The sequence below is a fragment of the Mobula birostris genome, chromosome 25, assembly GCF_030028105.1.
Source record: "Mobula birostris isolate sMobBir1 chromosome 25, sMobBir1.hap1, whole genome shotgun sequence".
Lineage (NCBI taxonomy): Eukaryota > Metazoa > Chordata > Chondrichthyes > Myliobatiformes > Myliobatidae > Mobula > Mobula birostris.
The window spans coordinates 47,473,995-47,490,511 of NC_092394.1; the positions used below are offsets into that span (position 1 = coordinate 47,473,995).

General features: G+C 37.5%; 1 protein-coding gene across 1 annotated transcript in view; it reads right to left on the minus strand.

Annotated features, from left to right (window-relative positions):
- Positions 1–16,517, minus strand: part of rhbdd2 (rhomboid domain containing 2) — a 39,727-nt gene that overhangs the window by 11,463 nt on the left and 11,747 nt on the right. The window lies entirely within an intron of this gene.

A 16,517-nucleotide genomic window follows, 5' to 3' on the forward strand; every position in this document is an offset into this window, starting at 1 on the left:
ATCACTGTGTCCAAATCCTGGAATTCCCTGCTCACAATATTGTCAAGGTCTCTCCACCAGAGGGACTGCAACTTTTCAAGAAGGCAACCTGACCACACCTTCTTCAGAAAAATTAGTTGTGAGCTCTAAATATTGAATTTATCAGGAATGCCCAATTACCAACAATGTAGCTGAATGAAAAGATTGAGGTACTTTTTAAGATTGAGAACTTTAATGAGGGATCTGATTGATTGAAACATGAATACCTGGGCTTCAACTCAGTTTTCCTCAAGAGATCTAGAAGAGGGGGAGTGAGTCACCTCTAAAAAATAAAGGATAATTATTTAGGATACAGATGAAGTGAATTATTTTCTGTGAGGTTACAGAATCTTCGGAACTCCTTTCCCTGATGTGAAGTGGAAGCAGGGTCTTTTAATATTTTAAGGTAGATTTAGATAGATTAAGAAATAATAAGTGAAATTTAGCCATGGGTAGATGGAAATATGGAATTAATTTTACAGGGAGATGACCACAATATTAATTAACTTACTGAGCAGACTAGAGGGACTGAGTGACCTTCTCATTAGATAATTTGGATATTCACTATCACTACCCCACGGCAAGTCAGCTGATCTCCGGCGGGCTGCTATTCAGAGCAGTACAATTGATCTTAGCACTCTTTGATTTGGAATTAAGAAATTAACCTAGATCTCTCAAGCACCAGTGATTTTGCCAGTAGCAAAACCTATCGAGGACTATCAATGTTTCTTGATGTATCTTCTGTCAAAATTTATTAAAATCTATTCAAATTTCAATAAATTAAAATATTAAACACAATTAATTCAAAAATACCTTATCTGTATTACAATTGCCCTTTTCCCTTCACCTACACTATTCTGGCTCTAGATGGTGCCGATCAATGGCCAGATTTCCCTGGGTAGCTACTGAGGATCTGTAGTGACTTCATGGCCCAATGAATGTATTATTTGATGTCAATGAATGCAATGATGTACCAACTGGTTTGTACTTTTCAGCAATACAGCTGAATTTCAAAATTAATAAAATCATGTTCTGCACTCAGAACCATAGAACACAATGACAAAGCTTAGCTGAAGAATTACCAAAGGTTAGTGACCAGGTTTAGGCATTTTCCATTTACAGTAAGGCAGTCACTAATTTTCTACCAGAGGGATGGAGCAAATGTCAACACTTGGTGTTAAATTGCTGGGATTTCAGAGTATGTCCTATTCCAATCAGTCTGATAAGCTAATTACATGCTTACAAACAACAATCCACTTGTGCCAGACATAACATTCTAAAAAATGTTAAAGTAAAGTGTAAAACAAAGCAGCTGTAGAAGGCGTCTGATTTCTATGGTTGTTTGGCCAATTGTGATGACAGAAGATGGCTGAAGTACATTTTATAACTTGAGCTACTTCCCAAAACCCTCACAACAAAAACAGAAAGTGCTGGAAACACTCAGCAGAGCAGCTGTGTGTAATGAAAACAATGATGGATGGGCAATCTGAAACATAAATGATGTTTCACTCCCAGACAAGCCAAGAGCTGCTAGAAATTTCTGGTTTTGTTTCTAATTACCATTATCTCCAGTATTTTGCTCTGTTTCCCAACACAGTTCATGTGTTCTTTGAATAAGTTTCTTCTACAAATAAAGCAACAGAAATAAACTAACCTGACCCTTGAGCTTCTTCCGTCATTCAGTTAGAATGTGGCCCTTCACAACTTGACTCCACATAATTGTTGTGGTTCCCTAAAGTTTTAATAGTTTCAATTCACCTAGCTTCAAAAGTCAATTAGGGAAAGATTTCCTGTTTCATTTTGTGTGAAACGTTTCCCGACTGTACCTCAAAGATACATAGCCTAGCCTTATATAATTACCTTCAGATTACATATTCCAAACTGATCTCGCAGATGACTTTACCCAATTCATCTGGCTCATTCTGTTCATCGCATGCCTGCCCCACTCTTAGCTTTCTATCCCTTGATCCAATGGCAATCCAACTATCCTTTTGGATTTTCATGCTAATTGGTATTATAAGGATGGTAGAAGTAGGAATGAACAAAGGCTTAAAAGAAGTTGCATAAGAGATCAGAAAGAAATTAACTTATGGCTCTGAAAAAAATTAGCAAGGGAATTAGAGGACTGGACTACTGTAAAGAGAACCAGCATGGACTAAATGGGTTGATAGGCTGATTGGTTTCCTTCTGTGATGTTGTGACATTATGATAACGTGAACAGAATGATGCCCTCTATAATGGTTCTGGTCAGGTGTTATTCTTAAGGAATTTGATCTACAACATTTGAAATTAAAATGGTTAAAATGATAAAAGTTGGATTTCCAGCATCTTCAGATTTTCTCATTTAGAATGATAAAGGATTGGATCCCATTTAGCAAGACAGGTCACTTGAGGTGGACAGGGATAGCAGGACAAGTCATGAACATAAAATCCTTTGGCAAGTTAGAATACATGCCAAAAAGTAGTTTTGACTGAGAATTAAAATCCTTTGAAACAGTGAGTATCAGCCTCCTAGAAAATTTGAGACACAATAACAAGCTATACAACCCGTTGTCAATACTACTGGAAAAGAACAGCCCTATCAAATCCCACCTACCAGCACTTGATCAATAGTCCTGCAGGTCACAGCTTGTCAAGTACAGACCCAAATACTGTTTTCCAATAAGAGAAGGAGTTTGCCTCTACTCCCCTGACAAGCAAGTCCAGATACATACAACCCTTCATGTCAAGAATTTTTATTTTCTCAATTCATGTTTAATACTTCTTTTTCAATCTTTTTATTAATATCAAAATGTTAAACATAACATAGTATTAATATAAAGCTATTGGGATTACATTGTTAATAGTTAATTTATATAAATATAAACTGAGCTGGCACACAAGTATTAAACCTCTCAAAATCGTAGAAAATAAGAATATACAAAAAAAACAGAAACAGCGTGAAAAAGGAAAAAAAAATATCCCCAAAAAAATTAATCTAACAATGCTAACCAACTAAGGAAAAGAAAAAGACATGGGCTGTTGTATAACGTCAAAAAGAACCATTAGCGTTATTGACTCCACTCCTCTCTGCATATATTTAAAAGAAATAGAATAGGTTTGGAAAAGGTCAAGTTACACCATATGGAAGTGTTGAATAAATGGCCTCCAAGTCTTTTCAAATTTAATAGAAGGATCATAAATAACACTTCTAATTTTTTCTAAATTTAAACACAACATAGTTTGAGAGAACCAATGAAATGTGGTGGGAGGATTGATCCAAATTACATCATATGGATCAAGCCTATTTGGCTTAGAAAACCAAAGGTATACTATGATTTTGTGATCTATTTTTGGATAATTGTTTCATGTCCTTTGAACAATTATCTAATATAATTTGCCTAGATCCCATTTCTTTAGATATTTACAGATTAGAAATTTTTAAAATACTGTTCTTCTTACCTTCCCGAATCTATATCCAACGGATATTTTGGAAAACATTTTAGATTTAAATTCTTTTCAGAAAGGTATAATAGCAACTATTTATAATATAGTTATGAAAATACGTCAAGACGTAGCTAATAAAATTAAGAATGATTGGGAAAGGGAGCTTATGCTTACTTTACATTGAAAAATGGAAAAAAATTCTTCAATTAGTTAACTCATCCTCTATATATGCTAAACATGCGTTGATACAGTTTAAAGTAGTACATAGGGCCCATATGTCTAAAGATAAATTAGCTCATTATTATTCCCATATAAATCCTGTGTGTAATAGATGTCACTCTGAGATAGCTTCTTTAACTCATATGTTTTGGTCATGTCCGTTTTTGAAAAAATACTGGAAAGATATCTTTGATATTATTTCATCTGTTCTGAGTATTGATTTACAACCTCGCCCTATTACCGCAATTTTTGGTTTACCAATGATAGAACCAAATCATTTAACGTCTTCAGCTCGTCGGATGATTGCATTTCTTACATTAATGGCTAGAAGATTCATGTTTAATACTTCTATTTACCATAAATATCTGGTAACCTACTAGCCAAGTGTTCTGAAATCCAAATGTTGTGTTTTCCTACACTCCTTTTAAAATCACCAAATTCCCATTTGAATGAAATGGGCCCTGTTTTCCACACTCCACTTAAACCCACTGGGTTCAATGGAAGATATATTATGCTAATGTATATCAGCAGTGGGTTGAAATATCAATAAGAGTAATATCAAATAGTCTGGAAAATTTGATAGTCCTACACCAAGGTCCTGAGATTTTTGGAGTTCAACTGTACTTTAAATTCTTAGCCTCTCTGTGAAGAAAGGAATATCCTTCCTATTGATTGAGCTAAGTCTTAATAATTCGTAACATCTTGGTTCAGGGGTATTCAGCCTTTTTTTCTGCCGTGGACCCCTACTATTAACCATGGACCTCAGGTTGGGAACCCCTGCTTAGTTAAACAATGTTCGTAACTTCTCACACTGCAAAGAAAACTTTACAAAGAAAACTCTGCTTTTCTTGCAAATTGGAACTATGCCCCTGTAAATCTGTCTGTACTCTCTCCAGTGCAAACACATCTTCTTCTGTAATGTCTTCAAACAGATCTCAAGCTATAGGCTACTGGGTGAGCTACATACTTCTAACAATATCCCCCTACTTCCTTTATTTGTGCCTTCACAAATAAAGATAAGCATCCATATGCCTTTTAAAACATGTTATTGACAATTTAGAGATCTGTGCACATACGCTATTAACATTTTTCTTCATCGATATCATGCTATAAACTGACACTTACTGAATACTCTCTTGCCTCATTGAATGTCTTCAAATGCATTACTTCAGACATCTCCGGATTATTTTCATCTACCACTTTTCTCTTCAATCATCTACACCTACCTGCAATCTGAAACTCCCCTATTACCCACACAACTAACTTTTGGCTGATTTGCAAATAGTTTTTTTAAAATCACTACCCAAACATTCAAGTCTAAATAATTAATATATAGAGTTGTAAGAAAAAGTTTATGAATCCTTTGTGATTGACTGGTTTTCTGCATTACTCATAAAATGTGGTCTGATCTTCATCTAAGTTATAATAATAGACAAACACAATCTGCCTAAACTAACAACACAAACAATTGTACTTCTTCTCATCAATACTGAGTATACCATTTAAACAATCACAGTCTAGGTTCAAAACAGTTTCTGAACCTCTGGGGTAATGCCTTCTACAAAATTTGTCCTATGTTCCAAACAACAAAGACACACTAAGTCAGGTTACTGGCAAAGCCTACTTTTCTCAAGAAAAATCTGATTATGTGCACCATACCTCAATAAAAACAACTTTCGGAGGACCTTAGAAGGATTGTAGAGAGGCATGAAGTTGGAAAAGGCTATAAAAGCATTTCTAAAGATCTGAGTGTTCTTCGGTCCACAGCAAGAGAAATTGTCTACAAATGGAGGAAATTCAGTACTGTTGCTACTCTCCCTTGGAGTGGATGTCCGGCAAAGATCACACCAAGAGCACAACATGCAATGCTGATGAACGAGGTGAAAAAGAGCCCAAGATTAACAGCAAAAGACCTGCAGAAATCTCTAGAACTTTCTAAAGTCTCTGTTTATGTGTCCACTACAAGAAAAACACTGACCTAAAATAGCATTCATGGAAGGGCACCCCGAAGGAAACCACTGCTCTCCAAATAAAAAATATTGCTGCACATCTCAAGTTTGCAAAAGACCACCTAGATGATTGACAACTCTGCTGGGACAATGTTCTGTGAACAGATGAGACAAAAGTTGAACTTTTTGGTGTGCAAGCCATTCTGTTTGGACGAAATAGGGCACTGAACACCAACACCTCATCCTAACTGTGAAGCATGGTGGAAGGAGCATCATAGTTTGGGGCTGCTTTGCTGCCTCAGAGCCTGGACAGTTTGCAATCATTGAGGGAACAATGAATTGAAGAAGATTATATCAGAATGTCATTGTAGCGGTCCGTCACCTGAACCTTAAAAGATGTTGGGTGATGCAACAAGACAATGATCCAAAATACAAGAGTAAATCAACAATAGAATAGTTTAAAAAGAAGAAAATTTGTGTTTTGGAAAGGCCAAGTCAGAGTCCAGACCTTAACCCAACTGAAACGCTTGGTGAAAGTTATTACTGCTTAAGGAGGCTCCACCCATTATTAAATACAAGGTTTCACATACTTTTTCCAGCCTGGACTGTGAATGATTAAACAATGCAACATGAATAAAGACATAAAAGGTACAATTGTTTGTGCATTATTAGTTTAGGCAGATTGTGTTTTTTGTCTATTATTGTTACTTAAATGAAGATCAGACCACATTTTATGAGTAATTAATGCAGAAAACTAGCTAATTGCAAATGGTTCACAATTTTTTTCTTGCAACTGCATATTGCAAAGGATCTAGGGCCCTGTAAAATTCTACTGGTAGTAAGTTCCTGCTTCAAAATCACCTGTCAATCATTACCCTTTGCTTCTTGTCACCAAGCCCATTTGGATCCAATCTACCACTCTCCCTCAACTCTGCACGCTTTTACTCCCACATCAGCTGGCCTCATCCTCCAAGAGGACTACAAATTTGTTGTAGGGGTTGCAGGCTCGCATTCTTCAATGACCCCGAGTGCTATGTTGGCTCTAGTGAGAGCTTTATGCTCCTGGTAGGGTCACCCATGCAAATAGGTCAAAGGGTAGAAACCAGAGTAAGAGTAGTCCACCTGTCCTCCAGGTTCGGGGTTTCAGCTCATCATTAACAAAGGCTGACTGACAGAACAAAACTAACAAAACAGCAATGAAGAATCCTTCTACATCCGAACCTTGACCCGGATCTTGCACAACTCACAGTAATGGAAAATCAAGCTACCGACATGAAGGAAGCCCTGAACACCATCAGGGATGGAGAACCTTCATTGATGCTCTTAACGCCAATGGCATAATGTGCAGCAGGCAGCTGACCACATGGAGTCCTTTTAAAAAGCTTGTTAAAATCCAAAGCACTACCCACATTCGCCCACCCAGTTACCTCCTCAAAACAAAATATCCCCTTAACCAAACAACGTTGACTGTCCCTGTGCCTTTTCAAATGAAGGTTTTAACCATCTGTTAGAGTGGATTCTCTATTGCCAAAATTATATTAACTTTACTGCAAGGTCACCTTTGTCCCCTTCCTCCTTTTTTAGTCAATGACACGATGTTCACAGTCTTCTGTTATCACTACTCCCATAACCATCTCAATTGGTTCAAAAAAATGTAGTTAGCACTTTTCTTCCAGGCTTAATAGCTTAGGATAAACTTCACCTGATCTACCCGCATTCAAGTAATCCCTTAGTACTTCCTCTTTTACCAAATTTAATTCATCCCATGCCATCCACTGCTCTGACAATGATTTAGTGTCTAGTCCAACCTTAATACCAAAAGTTAATTCCAATACCACTTCCATCTCTTGTGGTGAGCCTATCGCACACCTGCTATCTCCAGAATTCAGTTTTTGGAACTTTGTGCCTTTCTTACCTTTCACACTGACTGTATCCCTTTTAACATTAGGGCAAATAAAATCTTCCAGTGTCAACGCCCTCGTCTTTCTGACTTCCCACACATTTGCCCACAATATAATTTTGTATTTGCCTGATTATTTGAATGTCTATGGTGTACAATGAACAATGTGGCTGCCACTTTTTCCTTTAGTTCAAACCATACAATGCCACTTGACGATCCTGTAACTTATCACCAGTTCCTAGAGTTGTGATTGTACACTTTTTAATCCCAACTCAATCTTATCCAAAATGTTGTAACCACGAACACTAACCTTTCATCCTGGCTGTCTTTAAACCACCCTTGAATATTAGCTTAAATATATTTCCATGTGTCCATCAGTGTTCCCAACAGGAATGGCTTATTACTATGCATTTAGATATATACCTTTAAGTATGGCTGGATTCCATGTTTTCTAATTATTTTTCCTTACCTTTCAAACTTGCTAATTTTCTACTTTCTAGTCCCAGTTCTGCTTTTCTCCCTTCTCAATATTTGTTCAATTCCACCTCACAGTCAAGCTACTCTGAAGCCAAACAATGCTTGATGGTTGCTGTAAAATTTTAAAAGGAGCTTAAAAAGTTCTTGAGTGAACAAATAAAACTTAATGAACAAGTATAGCTATTAGGAACCATGGGTAGCATACTTCTGAAATCTTGCTTAACTGTCCTGCACGCTTGATAGACTCCATTGTTAGCTCCTCATTTCATCTGAACTTTAAACCATATCCAGAAGATGTCTTTGATCATCACCACAAGCTTGTTTTGTAGCTTGCATTCAGTTATGTACTATTTTCTCTTACTGCTAAACGATTGCAATTTCAGTCTTGCTTTGTTTCGTAAGACCATAAGATAGAGGGACAAAATTAGGCTATTTAGCCCATCGAGTTTGCTCCGCCATTTCAACATGGCTATTCTATTTCGCTCTCACCTTCAATCTTATTCCTTCTCTCCATATCCCTTCATGCCCTGACTAATCAAGATTCTACCAACCTCTGCTTAAATATACTTAATGACTTGGCCTCCACAGCCACTTGTATAGCTCACATATATACCTATTTTCATATTTTTAATCAAAATATATTTATTCAGAACAATATCATTGCACCACAAAATGTTTAAAAGCTCCCCTATTTTGTCCTCCAAACATTCCTGACAATTAAAAGGGAAGCAACAGAATAACAGATCTTTCTGACATGTACATGTCTTGTAAATGCTCCTACAAATGAAGCCTGAACTGTAATTTTTATAATCTTGCAAAAAAACAAATGACAAAGATCTTCAAAAGTTTCTTCAAAGCTGACTTTCTTAGGAAAGCATGAAAAGAAAAAAAATGCACTAGATCCACACTGATTTTGCATTTGTTCTGTTTTCACTTCAGTCATCTTTTGAAACTAAGCAAGGCTATGGATTAGACCATTATACATATTAACAAATTAGATTTGCAAATAGCATGAAAATTCTCCTTGTGTACTTTTGCCTCTTCACAATTTACTTTGTTGATTTAGTTTTGGAGTACTCCAGTTTCCCTGTAAAAGGTCTGCCTCTACTTCATATTAATTTTTGAACTTCAATTTCATCCAGCAATTAAGCTTAAAGTCAAGATTGATTCAGATATGCAAGTCTTTAGAAGTCTTCAGAAGATGCTAGAAAATCTCTCTACTTGGGAGGTGGCTCTTGAAAGCAAAACAACGAAAGCATAGCAGTAATAATTTAAAAGGTCCATGTGTAAGTGAGATCACTCAAACTGGCATATTATTTTGAAACAAACAAAACTGAGTAATTTGGAAGATAAAACCATACATCACAATGTGTAATATTGGAAAGGGTCTCACCCGTTAAAATCGTGGCCACTGAGTATCAAGCAGTTTCTTATGCAATATACCTGTCACAACGACATTCAATAGACCCAATACTTTTACATCAACGATGTTAATTTGGATAGAGCAATGTCAAACCTCCATAAAGCCACATCTCAGTGAAGAGAATGGAAGGTTAAAAAAATTGGCCTCATTTGACATAATTGAACATCACATTGCAGCACTATGAACAGTTTTCAAGAAGATACACAAGGACCAGTCAGAAACAAAGTGGCAGCTTTTGGACTCTTCTCTATTTTGCATATCCATCAGGTCATGTTGCTTTCCCCAAAACCATAGCGTTTTTCCAAACTCATTTGGAAGACTAAGTATTCTTTTAAAAACAGTTCTCTCCCCACACAAACAATGCATACAAAATACTGGAGGAACTCAGCAGGCCAGACAGCATCTACGTAAAAGAGTACAGTTGACATTTCGGACTGACATTTTGTATGTTCCTTGGATTTTCAGCATCTGCAGATTTTCTCTTTCCTCACACAGCTAGTATTTTTCACAAAACATGCAATACTAATAAACAAAAGCAGATTGTTTGCAGATGTCACAAAATGTAGCCAATTATTACATGACAGACCCACGTCTGATTGAACTAACCTCAGAATTCATATCTGCACACGTACATGTACAGCTCAGAAATATTACATCTGCATGCGCTACTATCTTTCTACACATTGAACTTCCATTCATAACAGAAGCTACCTGTGTAAAGGCTCACACTGGACTTGTTCTCTTCTGCTAAAAGAGGTCCAACAATTTCACCATTATTGACAAGGTAGCAATTATCCTGAGGTAAATGTTGCAAATTTTCTACCCATAAATGTGAAATTAAGGCCCTATATGACAAGGACAGAATACATTACTGAGCAATGGGGAACAAAACAGTACATAACTCTTGCTTATATATTTATTTACATAGATATTCAGTGCAGTGTGGCCCTCCCAGCCCAACAAGCCGCATTGTTCAGTAGCCCACCTAGTTAACCCTAGCCACAGGACAATTTACAGTGAACAACTAACCTACTAACTGGTACATCTTTGAAATGTGGGACGAAAGCAGAGAAGCTGGAGGAAACCCATTTGTTCACAGGACGGATATAAATTACTATGGATAGTGTTGGAAATGAACTTCGAACTCTGACACCCTGAGCTATAATAGCACTGCACTAACTGCTACACTACAATGGCAGTATCACACAACTTCTAGACAGCTTACAGAAGTGTACAGTGGTGAAGCTAGTAGAGATGCTGCCTCATAACTCCACTGTTGTGGTTCAACTCTGACCTCCAGTGTTGTTTGTATGAAGTTTGCATGTCTTTCCTGTGACTACCTTCAGGTACTTGAGTTTCATCACACATTCCAGAGATGTGAGTTGACAAGTCGAATGGCCACAGTAAATTGCCCCTTGTGTGCATGAGTGTTAGCACCTGGTATGGGTAGAAGGGGAGGGGGGTTTGTGGAAAATATGGGAAGAATACAATGGGATTAACAAAGGATGTTTAATGGTTGATGTGGACTTGGCAGAGCAGAAAGGACTGTTTCCATATTGTATGATTTGATGAACTCTCTCAGACTTGATCCAATTCTGTACACTTATCTATATATATTCTTACAAGCAAAAAGAAATTACGCCCTCATTGTGATGTTGTGAAGAGAAAATGTACACTAAAGGAGACCTACTTTCTCCCAGCGGCTGAATCACAAAATACTTCACATGAATGATATGACTGAATGGAAAGGTTCAGTACAGTTAATGGAAGGATCCTTAATATTTCTAAAGAGATCTTAAGGTCCAGGTACATGGCTCTCTAAAAGTGGCTGCAAGGGTTAATAGGGTGGAAAAGAAACCATATGGTATGCCTAACTTCCTTATTAAAGGCATTGAGCCCAAGAACCAGAAATTTATGTTAAAATAGGTCAAAGACAGCTTGGTTTACTTAAGGGGAAATCTTGCCTGACAACTCTGTTAGAATTCTTTGAGGAAATAACAGGCAGGATAAACAAAGGAGGGTCAATGGAAATTGCTTACTTGTATTTTCAGGTGGTCTTTGTCAAGGTGCTACATGAGGCTGGTTAACAAGAGCCTATGGTATAAATATTAACATGGATAGAAGATTGGCTGACTTGCAGGGCGCAAAGAGTAGGAATTAACGCGGCCTATTCTGGTTGGCTACCAGTGACTAGAAGTGTTCTGCAGGGGTCAATATTGGGACTTCTTTTCATGTCAATGATTTGCATGACAGAATTGATGGCTTTGTGGCTACAACGATAAGTGGAAGGGCAGATAGTGTTGAGGGAGGAGGGACTCTGCAGAGATTACGAGAATGGGCAAAGAAGTGGCAGATGGAGTACAGTGCAGGGAAGTGTTTGATTATGCACTTTGGTAGCAGGAATAAAGGCGTAGGCTATATTCTAAAGAGTGAGAAAATTTTAAAAACCAGAGGTGCAAAGGGACCTAAGGATTTCCTAAAGGTTAACTTAAAACTTGAGTTGGTGGTAGGGAAGACAAATGCAATGTTAACATTCATTTCAAGAGGACCAGAATATGAGAGTGAAGATGTGATGCTGAAGCTTTATAAGGCACTGGTGAGACCTCACTTGGAGTACTGTGAGCAGCTTTGGGCCCATTATCTCAGAAAAGGTATGCTGGCATTGAAGCTGGTCCAGAGGAGGTAAATGAGAATGATCCTGGGAATAAAAGGATTAACACATGGGGAGCATTTGATGGCTCTGGGCCTGTACACACTGGAGTTTAGAAGAATGGGTGGGGGGGGGGTGGAATCTCACTGAAATATATTGAATAGTGAAAGGCTCAAATAGAGTGGATGTGGAGAGGATGTTTCCATTGGTGGGTGAGTCTAGGACCAGAGGGCACAGCCTCAGAATAAAGGATGTCCCTTTAAGATAGAGTTGAAGAAGAATTTTTTTTAGCCAGAAGGTGGAGAACTTGTGGAATTCATTACCACTAGTAGCTTGGAGGCCAAGTCATTGAGTACATTTAAAGCTGAGGTTAACAGGTTCTTGATTAATCAGGGAGTCAAAGGTTACTGGGAGAAGGCAAGAGAATGCGGTTGAAAGGAATAAATTGGCCATATGGAATAGTGGACAGTCTCAATGGGCTGAATGGCCTAATTCTGCTTCTCTGTCTTATGGTTACAGCTTTATAAAACTTCGATTAGGCACCAGAGTACTGAATTCATTTTTGATCATCTCATTGTAGGAAGATTGTGAAAGCTTTGAAGGGAATGCAGAGGAGTTCTACCAGGATGCTGTTACATTTGGAAGGTGCATGTTATGAAGTGAGGTTGGATAAACTGAGGGGTGTTTTCTCTAAAGCTGCAGAGGCTGAGTGGCGATTTGACAGAAGTTTGAAAATTTTGATTTGTCACATGCACATCTAAATATACAGTGAAAATGCACTGTTTGCATCAATGACCAACACAGTCTGAGGCTGTACTGGGAACAGCCTCCAAGTGTCACCATGCTCTCAGCACCAATGTAGCATGCGCTACATTAACTTACTAACCCAAACTGATACAGGTTTTTTAGAATGCGGGAGGAAACTGGAGCACCAGGAGGAAACCTACACAGTCACAGGGAAAACATTCAAACTCCTTACAAACAGCACAGGAATTAAACTCCAATCTTACACTAAACAGTACACTACTATGCCTCATTTTGAAAATGTGAGACATAAACAGAGTAGACAATTAGTATCATTATTTTCCCCAAACATTGAAATGTTTAGTACTACAGGGCATGTACTTAAGGTGAGAGGAGGAAGTACAAAGGAGATGCGTGAGAAGTTTTTTTTTTAATGCACAGAGTGCAGAGGGATGCATTGTTAGGGTTGATGGTAGAGGCAATCATATGGCAATGCACACTAATATGCAGAAAAGGTAGTCAATGTGTGGAGAAGAGGGATTACTTAGGAGTCATAAGTAATACAGTACAACATCATGTTAAATGGCCTGTCCCGTGCTATACTGTTCTATCTTCTGACAACTTGGTGACTATTCATTCATTCTCCCACTTCTATGAAAGAACTGACTGAAAATCATTAGGCCCCATTTTACAGACTACCAGCTTCTCATATGGGGGATCAATGTAGGTTTCATAAAAAATAACAAACGATTGACTCTCCATTGATGTTAAAGCTGATATAGGATGGTAGGATCTTCATACTGTGCATCCACAATGTATAAATAGGATTCAGAAACACAGTGGGAATTTAACACTCTGATTATTTCATTAAAGCTTGATCAACAATGTTAAAAACTCCCCCATTAAAAATACCAGTGATCCCACAACAAAACTTTACAGAAATTAGTTATGGAAATCAACTTTACTTTTTTTTCATTTATTTAAGCATATAGGAACTCCAGAAAGAAGTGGCAATGCAGACATGTAAAATTCTGCATAGAATTATATTGTTAGAGGATTAATCGTTAGTCTTCTGTTGTTGTCTACACTTCTACAAAAAAAACAGCTTTATCAGAAATTGCAATTATGGAGTGTACTCCACAGCCTCATCACATTCTGAAGCACCTCATAAGCAACACAGTAATGGAGCAACTACTCTGAAGAAGAAAATAAACTCAATGAGTGTAAGTAAAATCCAGCTTTCCAAAACTAATTTTCTGAGTGATCTGCCCTTAATGAGTCAGTATGGTTTAATTGATTTCAGGCACTGGGAACATCTTAGCATGATGATTCTTATGCTGTCAACAGATTTAATTGCCACCTATTGTGCTGCAACTGACTTCCCAAACTCTCATACTGTGTGGCAAAGTGTTCCATACATTCAATAAAAGCAAAATTAAGATTAGTCACTGAGCCACAACCAAGATTAGGGGAGGAATCAATAAACAGTCAAAAAAGTAGATTTTAAATAATAAGAATTAAAATATCAATGAATTAGCAGGTCATGCATTATCTGTTAAGAGAAAACAAATATATTTTCTTAATGGACGCAGCAAAACCTGTTGACTATTTCCAGCATTCAGATTTTTAACAAAATCAATTTTCAAAATAACAAATGAAGCAGAGAAATGTGCCAAGAGTGATGAGCGCAGCTTGGCCATTGATGGTTGCCCAGTTGCCTTAATTAATGAGCAGATGCTCAACATGCTACATTGATGGGGAGATATGGTGGCACCTTGAAACTAATATAGTGAGAAACTGAAAGGACGGGCCAACAAGGATAGTGGGAAATTTTGAAAAAAGAATTTTCACAAAGCTGTTTTGAAAGAAAAAGACTATAAAAATGGCAGTAAAGTTCATGGATTTGACAAAGCAATTAGAAAAACAGATACCAAGTCTCATTGAAAATAAGAGAAAAGAGGCAACATGGGAGAATTTAGGAAGTATTCTGAGATTAGAGGAGTTGCATTGTTAGAAACTGTGCACAGTCAGCAAACTCTGCACCGTGTTAAAAATAAGAGGCTGAGAAACACATTAGAGGCTAGAAAAGCTCTTCACATCTGACAACAGGTGAGAAGAAATAAGGGAATGTGTGGTGGTCACATTATTCCATACTCTATCAGCAGAAAGACAAAATAATTTAATACAGATGGAGGCAATAAAAAGAGAATGCAGAGCAGCTGTTGAGCAGGATGACATAAAAACAATGGCATGGTGAATGAAGTTGGTGGAACAGAGGTGGAAGGAATGTGAGTCATACACTATTCTGATTCAGAAATATATTAAGACTCCTCTACTAGTGTTAGATTAATACTCTGAAGATCCCGACTGGCTCCACTTTAGCAGCAGGATTGATTACAACAATTTAAAGCACCTCATACCTATTCCAGACAAACTGGAGTGTGCAAAAAAAAAACTATTAAAAGAATTCAGCTGGTCAGCTAGCACCTGTGTAGAGAAATGGGTAGTCAAAATTTTGGGTTGAGCCTGCTTCATTTAGACTACTAACAATAATTATTATTACTTCATTGATCCTGAGTGGGAATTATTTTGTTACAGCAGCAACATTTAAAAACGCACTTAGCAATAATAAATTAACTAATAAAGTTCATAATAATATACACAATTTACCAATGTGCAATGATAATGTACGAAATAATAAAACAGAGACTATCATACTATGATGTGTGTTCTCTATTAAAGGGGAGAAAGCCAGTACAGAATGCTGGTTCTTGCCTAATACCTTCCCTTCACCTCTCTAACCAACTTTATTCAAGCATTTAACTTTGCTGCCATTCAGATATATCTCATTTTACCAAGTTCAGTGATTATTGCCTGTAAAGTACCGAAGCACTTCTTCAAAAACAAACTAGTCAGTGCTTCAACCAAATTGTCATTTTAACAAGAATTAAGGGTAGGCAGAGTGACTAGATCCCTTTTCCCCTCTTCCTTCCAGCCTAAGTAGTTAATCACTCAGTGAAACTATGGTTTAGAGTAAGATTAACTAACTCAGAGGCGATCAAGAAATCATGCAAACAGTCCAAAAGCACACTAAAGTAACTGGAGAAGACCGGTCGAGGTAAAGGTCATTCAGACCCTCTGAACCTGTTCAACTACACCACCACCATCTGCTGCAAGTTCACAGATGAAGGCATGAGAGTTATTTGTCTACATTAATCACAGCAAGGAATACAAGAACAGGAAGCTATAGTATAATTTTATTTAACATTGGTTATAAAGACAATAATGAGAGTACTGGGTACTGCTCTGATCACTTCAATAAAGGTAGGACATAACTGCACTGCAGATGGTTCAAAGATGATTCACCAGACCATGTCCTGATTATAGGGCTAGTTAAGAGTGAATTGGCTAGGTATTTTCCCTACAGGTGGAGGAGGTTGATGTGATAGAGGTATACAAAATTAGATGGGCATAGATAGAGCAGATAGTTGGAAACATTTCCTCGTTTCAAGAGGTATCTAAAACATGAGGACACATTTATGTAAAGGACAAGAGATTTAGAAGGTATATTTTAAGAGGTGTATTTTTCACATTCAGTGAGGTTAGAATCAGAAATGCCTCTTCCCACCAGGATACACCATTCCCTTCTCTCAATTCCTCCATCACCACCGCATCCACTATCAGGCTGAGGCTTTTCATTCCAGAATGAAG